This window comes from Callorhinchus milii, unplaced genomic scaffold (genome assembly GCF_018977255.1).
Source record: "Callorhinchus milii isolate IMCB2004 unplaced genomic scaffold, IMCB_Cmil_1.0 Scaffold107, whole genome shotgun sequence".
Taxonomy (NCBI): Eukaryota; Metazoa; Chordata; class Chondrichthyes; order Chimaeriformes; family Callorhinchidae; genus Callorhinchus; species Callorhinchus milii.
The window spans coordinates 85879-93529 of record NW_024704848.1 but is presented as its reverse complement, the minus strand read 5'-3'; the positions used below and the strand labels follow the sequence as shown (position 1 = coordinate 93529).

The window sequence follows — 7651 nt, the reverse complement described above, 5'->3', positions numbered from 1 at the left end:
TACAACTCCCAGAATAGTATCATGAATGTTGGGATTGGAAGAAATAATGTGTAACTACGAGTCGGAGGAAAGAGTCATTAATCGTTGACTGAAGAAAAGTGTCAAATCATCATTCAAATTGATGATAAGAGAAGGTAAAAGCGTGGGTTCTTACAACCCTGTCTTTCAGTTCTCTACTCACAAGTTTCTGCTCAACTGTTGACCAATGATGTTGACCACCTGATTGTTTCTTATCGCCTGTAATTTATATCAATTATCTAAGCTTCCTAATTTTGTACCCCAAGTCATATATAGGTACCGACGTTAGAATGTTGACTGTCTGCTACGTTTAATGTGATTAAACGTGTGACGTATATGTACGCCGTGTCAAACAGGACAAAATATCTGCAGAACTTCAATCTGAATTGATTTGCATTCTCAGAATATTGTTGCGCAATAAGAGGAAACACCACAGTATAATGAATCCAGTACAATAAAGTCAATCACTATCACAAGAATTAAAACGTCGAAAGGTTAGCGTTCACTGTGACAGTCGGTATTGTAGTGCTTGAGGAATTGGGCGTTACTGCGATGCTTAATTGTGCACTGCAAATTTATCCAAATGTACCGTCAATTCACTTTTCAGAAAACTCTGTGAATCTTTGACTTACAGAAGCCACGAAAAGCGCTATATCAAATGCATGGATTATTATGTATTACTGCTTAACAAGTCTCACTGCTGAAACATTTACGTTGAATAATATTCGTTAACAGCACCTGCTTTAAACACTACAGTTGATTCAGTTGTTCAGAGCCTTGTTACAATTCTTCGTGAAATGAATCATTTTCTGCCTTACATTGCTTTTGATGTTGAGCAGATAGTGTGAAACGGACAAACAAACACGAATCCAAGTTAGTTAGCAAGGAACCGAAGAGGAGACGAGGAGGGTTTCAACAACAACAACAACAAGATTCCATTTATAAAGCGCCTTTCACGTCAGGAGGACGTCCCAAGGCGCTGCACAGTTGGGTCATGACACGAGCAGGGGGGAAATGGTCAGGGTGAGGGGAGTGAAGGGAGGGAGCGAGGAGGGGGAAGAGTGTCGAGAGGGGAGCTGAAGGCACGGTCAAAGAGAAAGGTTTTGAGACCGGCCTTGAAGGAGGAAAGGGAAGAAGCAAGGCGAAGGCACTGGGGGATGGAGTTCCAGAGCCTGGGGGCTGAGAGGCTGAAGGCCCGACCACCGATGGTAGGGCGGTTGGGGCGGGGGACGTGGAGCAGACCGGAGCCAGAGGAACGGAGGGTACGGGCAGTTAGGTAAGGGGATAGTAGGTTGGAGAGGTAGGAGGGAGCAAGGCCGTGAATGGCCTTGTAGGTGAGGATGAGGATCTTGAAATCAATCCTCTGGGGGATGGGGAGCCAGTGGAGGCGAGCGAGGGTGGGAGTGATGTGGTCCCGAAGCCTGGTGCGGGACAGTACACGAGCTGCAGAGTTCTGAATGACCTGCAGCTTGTGGAGGGAGGTGGCGGGAAGGCCGGCGAGGAGAGAGTTCCCATACTCCAGCCTTGAGGTGACAAAGGCGTGAACCAGGGTTTCAGCAGCGTGAGGCGTGAGGTAATGCCGTAGTCTGGCGATGTTCCGGAGGTGATGGAAGGCGGTGCCAGTTGTGGTGCGGATGTGAGGGAAAAAGGACAGCTCAGGGTCGAACAAAACGCCGAGGTTCCTGACCGGCATTGAGAGGTGGAGAGTGCAGCCTTGGATGCTGATGGTGTCGGCGCCTGAGGTGCGGAGGCGCTGACGTGAGCCAATCAGGAGGGCTACAGTTTTTCGCACGTTGAGCTGAAGAAAGTTGTCTCTCGTCCAGGATTCGATGTCGGACAGGCAGGCTGTCAGGACACCGGTGGTCGTGGAGTTGAGAGTAGAGGAGGAAAGGTAGAGTTGGGTGTCATCCGCATACATGTGGAAGTTAACTGCATGTCTGCGGATGATGTCACCAAGGGGGAACATATAGAGGGTGAAGAGGAGGGGACCGAGGACAGAGCCCTGAGGGACACCACATGAGACAGTGCGGGGGGTGGAGGAGAAGCCATTTGTCGAGACAAAGTGAAGACAGTGGAAGCCCTGGTCACAGATGGTCAGGATATCATTGGTGACCTTGATCAGGGCAGTTTCTGTGCTATGGGCAGCACCGAAACCCGACTGAAAGGGTTCGAAAAGTGAATGGGTGGAAAGGAAAGAGGGCAGTTGGGAGACGACAACTCTTTCCAAGACCTTGGAGAGAAAGGGGAGGTTGGAGATGGCCGGTAGCTTGATAGCTGCGACGCATCAAGGCAGGGCTTTTTCAGGGTCGGCGTGATGATGGCAGTTTTTAATGGAATGGGGACAGAGCCAGAGGAGAGGGACAGGTTGATGATATCAATGATATGTGGGGCAAGAAAGTGGATCTGGGAGATAAGGAGTGGAGTGGGGATGGGGTCAAGGGAGCAGGTGGTTGGTTTTAGGGATAGGATGAGTTCAGTGACAGAGGGTGGGGAAACGGGTACGAAGGTGTGTAGGGGAGGATGGGTAGGAGTCGGAGTGTGGGAGGGAAGGGGTGGGTGGTGGGTGGAAGTTGGAGGGGAAGTGACCGCGGAGCGGATTCCCTTGATCTTGGATTCAAGGAAATACAGCATCTCCTCGCAGTGAAGGTTGGAGGAGATGACCTGCGCGGGGTGGCGGAGGGGACGGAGGAGTCGGGTTGTGGTGGAACAAAGTAGCCTGGGGTTGTTCTTCGCCTCCAGGATTATCCTGGAGTAGAAGGACGACTTGGCCGAGGCTAGAGTGGAGCGGTAAATTTTGAGGAGGTCCAGCCTGATTTGTCGGTGGACCGTTAAGCCGGATTTGACACAGGTGCGTTCAGCGGCCCGCACCTGGCTTTTCAGTGAGCGGAGGTGGGTGATGTTCCAGGGGGTGAAGCGGGAGTAGGAGACAGTGCGTGAAGTGATGGGGGCAAGAGTATCGAATGTGGAGGAGAGGGAATTGTGGAGGAGGGAGAGAGGAGAAGAGGGGTCGGTGAGGGTTGAAGGCCAGAGTGAGAGGAGTTCAGAGGACTCCAAAGCATCGGTTAGGGATTGTTGGGTAACTTCTTCCAAGGGCGGTAGAAGATGGTGGGGGTCTGATGGAGGTGGGGAGGGGGGTGGAGGTGGTGAAGGAGACGAAGTAGTGGTCAGAGATGGCCGTGTCGGTAACACTGACATCCGAGACACTGAGGCCCCGGGTGATCACCAAATCGAGTGGGTGGCTGTGACTGTGAATGGGGGAGTTTATGTGTAAGGAGAGGTTGAGTGAGGAGAGCAGGGAAGATAAGTCTGCGGAGATGGAGCAGGAGGGGGTGAAGTGCAGGTTAAAGTCGCCCAGGATGATGAGGCGATCGGAGCAGAGGCAAAGAGATGTGAGGATTGAAATGTCAGAGATGAAGGTGAGAGAGGTTTTAGGGGGCCGGTAGAGGAGGAGGATTTTAAGGGAAAGGAATGAGGGGTGGGAGAGGGTGAAGTGCTCAAAGGAGGGGAAAGAGCCAGTGGAGTAGGGGGATAGGGCAAGTGGTGTCCTTGAGATAAGGGCAACACCACCGCCACGGCGGTTGGGGCGGGGGATGTGTTGGGAGGTGTAGCCGGGTGGTGTGGCCTCCTTGAGGGGAAAGTGTCGCCTGGGGTGAGACAGGTTTTTGTTAAGGCCACGATATGAACGTTCTCATCAAGGATGAGATCGTTGATGACCAGGGCCTTGTTGCAGAGGGAGCGGTCATTTTGCAGTCCGATGTGGAGGGAGCGGTTGACAGAAGGGTGTGTGGGAGGGGAGGGGCGTCCAGTTTGTGAGGCAAGGGTGGGGGGGGGATGGGGATAAATGAGGAGAGGTTGACTCCCCGGGTCTGTGTCCGGGGGTGGCGAGTGTGGTGGGGAATGGGGCAGTCGGTGTGGCTGCTGCTGGACAGCCAACGCCGAGTGCCGCGGTAAGCACGGTGGAGGATTCCCAGGCTGGAGCAGAGGGAGGCTGTGGGAGGGTCAAGTGGGAATAGAATACGAGAGGGTCGGAGAGAGAGGATGAGAGAGCGGGAGAGATGCAGAGGGGGGAGGGTTTGGGGGGAGAGAGGAGGGGGCAGGAAGGAGGGGGTGTGGGGGCTCGGGTCAAAGCGGCAGCCATAGTGCGCACGCGGGGACCGGGAGCGAGCGGTTAAATGGATGGCATTATCCCGTAGATTAGAGCAGCCAACCCAACAGGACCATAGTGGGCTCTGATGAGAGCCCTGGGAGGGGGGGTGGGCGAAGAGGGTTTTTTTTTTTCAAATGCAACATTGTAAGTGGGTGGCCCAGGCTATATGGGTCGAGGTATTGGCGTGGATTTTGACTGAGGCCATTTCCACATAAGACGGGGATCCAGAAGTCTCTCAGCTGGGCAAGGGGAGTCAATGGAACATGGCGAGGATGATCGGCTCTGGTGTCTTGTGTGGGAAAGGACACGGGCCTCGGAATTCTGGGAAATCTGATTCTGTCTCGGGAATTACTGATTAACCTGTCAAATACGGTGCTTTGCAAACAAATTGAATTGCCTCTGTTTAAGTTGGCATCAGCTGCATCAGGTACACAAGATAATCGATTATTTTGAAAATGCGGTTGCTTTAAAACTGTGGAGAAACAATCCACTAAAATGCGGCTTAATCCGGGATTTGAACCTGCAACCCCTGCTATTTTCTTAAATTGTTATTCCCCAAGCTAAACAAAAAAGAATATATAAGCAACCTGCACATTATCACAAACAATTATTATTTTCGCATAGTATCTCCAGTCTAACTGTCAAAGAGAGATTAGCCGTCTCTGTATGGTTTGCAGCAACCGCACAGAAAGGCTGCAAAGCAACAAACTTACTTCAAATCATTGAGCAGTTGTGACAAATAAACCTGCACCATCCAGTCGTCCAACTCGGCTCAAACGAATTTGGATCTTGTATGATACCCGTACACTAGAAAATTATCAGTTACTCTTTAGCCAATTCGAACAGGACATTTAATGCAATGATATTGGTATTGTAGTTTATTTGCATGTAGGAGTAAGAAAGTAGGCGTAATAAGACACATACAAAACAATCCCTAAAAATCGGCTCGTCCGATGTTGTAACCCTTTGCCCACTTGTACATTTATTTAGCTGCTAACTCCAAAGCAATAATCATATGAGTTTAATGTAGAGGAAGCTTTTCGTCTCTCAAATCCTGACCCAGTTATCCAGGCGGGCAGTGTGGATATAGGTTTACTGTGTCTCTAACCCTGACCTGGTTAATGAGAAGGACAGTGTAGAGGACGCTTTCCTCTGTCTCGAATTCTGAGCTGACAGCTTGATCGAATGTTGCAGAGAGTTTTATTCTGCTCTGGTCAGTTGAATATTGCATAATGTCCTGGACTTCTGTACATCCAACAGCGTTTCTGGCAGATTTGTAATCAACAAATCATTTAACAAATAGAATAATTGGAAAACGCAAAGCTTTTTTATGATTCTCTCTGAATTTAAACTGCGTAACCGTGTAAATACATGTGTGAATACACGGAAACCTGGGTAACTATTGGTAACGAAATCAACAGCCGGCCCTGTAGCACTGAGACAAAAATTGTTGACAAGGAAACCGAGCAGACTTGTAAATTCCCCAATATCAGAATTTCGGAGCAGAGTGGCTGACGTCATGACCAGCTCTGGTGGAGTGGATGAATAGAAGGCTGGAGCTATTCTTGCGGATACAGTGGATAGTGCAGTTGTGGTTTAAGCAAATTGGATCAGTAGGGTGGGTCAAGAGCGTGAAGTAACAACCAGCTTCGCATTTGGTAAACATGATGTGACAATCCCAGCAGAAGAACCAAGATTTTTCATGTTCGGGTATTCAGCAAGGCACCGTTGGGCTTTGAAACCTGGATCTCCTGTTTACGAGAAGTTGAGTTGCCAACTGAGCCACGGCGCTCACAACCAGATGAATGTTGATTTATTTCGCTCACAATTTTGGTGTCTGGTTCCTTTTCCATGTCTCTAGGTTGACACTGCCCCACTGCTCAACTCTTTGTTTGCGAATTGGCTGCATCCTCTGCTGCGAGTTGCTAACTTATACCCAAAATGCACATATTCCTGTCCCCTGTCCTGCGTTATTCCCACAAGGGTCTCATTCCTCAGCAGCTTCCTCGCGCCCTTTCCCTCCTTGAGGTTCCACAGGTTCCCACTGTCCCACACTGGGCATTCTCCGCCTGGTTCACGGTGGAACATATTGTATGTTGTCCTGCAGACAAGACTCTGACAGTCTTCGCCCTCATTTCCTGAAGCACGTAAATTTACAACGGCCGTAATATCTCAGTTGGAAGAGCGTTAGACTAAAGACCTAAAGGTCCCTGGTTCAATACCGAGTTTCGGCAGCTTTTTTTTCTGTTTGATTGTAACTCACAGCCTATGTTTGTCCTTTTAAGACTGCCCGTTTGGGAGATTTTACATTGTGAATCTTCTGCGAGGTTCTGTTTCAATTACACAAACACAATTTATTATTTCCAATGACTTGAAGGTGAAGATCAATTTTGATAAATGTGCAGCAAATCAACAAAGAGCCATTCAGTTATATATTGCCATGTTCTTGTTTTGAAATTCCAGTTATTTGATGCGCTAAATGGCTCGTTCCTGCGCCAGTGGTTTAGTGGTATTATGCAAGATTTCTACTGTTGAGAGCCATGTTTGATTCGTAATGGTTGATTCGATGTTCCCCTATCCCTGCCCTGCTCTGCGGTTGAATATTATTGTTATAGCTGGAGAAGTAGATTATTGCTAGCAGCAGCCATCATGGAGTTTCCAAAAAAATTACATGCTGACCAATGTTAGCGAATTATTTGGGAAGCTCAGAATCAAATAAGTGAAATGTAATAGATATGAGGCAGTTCTGTTTCCAGATGGGCTTTGACGAAATGCCACATCTGAGGAAACAGATTAAAATCGGTGCTTGTGGGATCATGGTGGAGAAGAACGCGTCGTAAAATTCCAGCAATGGAGCGTGTTGGAAGGAGATGTGAACGGAATGAAGTTGGAAAGCCGGAATGGGTCACAGCACCCGTGGGCGGCATGAAGGTTTGCGTAAGAACCCATGATGGAGAGATACCGATACGATGAACACCATGTGGTGGTTGAGAAGAGCAGATCTGTAGGCAGGTAATGGTCTGATGGTGATGTGATTGTAAGAGTCATTACTTTTAGAAACTGAGTGATTTTGTCTCGGGTGGAGGAGAGAACAGAGGAGGAGCTCTGTGGTGACCCTTGCGGAGGCCTGAACTCTCCAACCGAAACCATAGAAACAGAAGATTTGGAACCACAGACGGCTACTGACAAGACGGACTTCTTGATCATCAGCCAAGTCTGCCTTTCGACAGCGAGAGAGAGGAAAGAGCAAGCAGAGCAGGTCAACCAGTAACCGGTATCAGTCGATACCAGGGGCGGAGAGGCGCCAGCCCACGTTGTGGGGATCACCAGCCGTCCGAACCTGGAGGCCCGATAGCTCATAACGAGAACATGACGAGTGCTGTCTTAGCTTGAATCCAGTTACAGGCCTTTTTTTAAATAAATGTAGATCCATTTGCCCCGTTTCTTTGGAGCTCCCTTTTTTGTCTCACTATGGATGCACTTTAT

At 49.2% G+C, this 7651-nt stretch overlaps 1 non-coding gene across 1 annotated transcript; it reads left to right on the top strand.

Moving 5' to 3' along the window:
- Positions 1-6326: 6326 nt before the first annotated feature.
- trnaf-aaa lies at positions 6327-6399 on the top strand. The gene has a single exon. It is a non-coding gene; the product is annotated as a tRNA-Phe (tRNA).
- The last annotated feature ends 1252 nt before the right edge of the window (positions 6400-7651 follow it).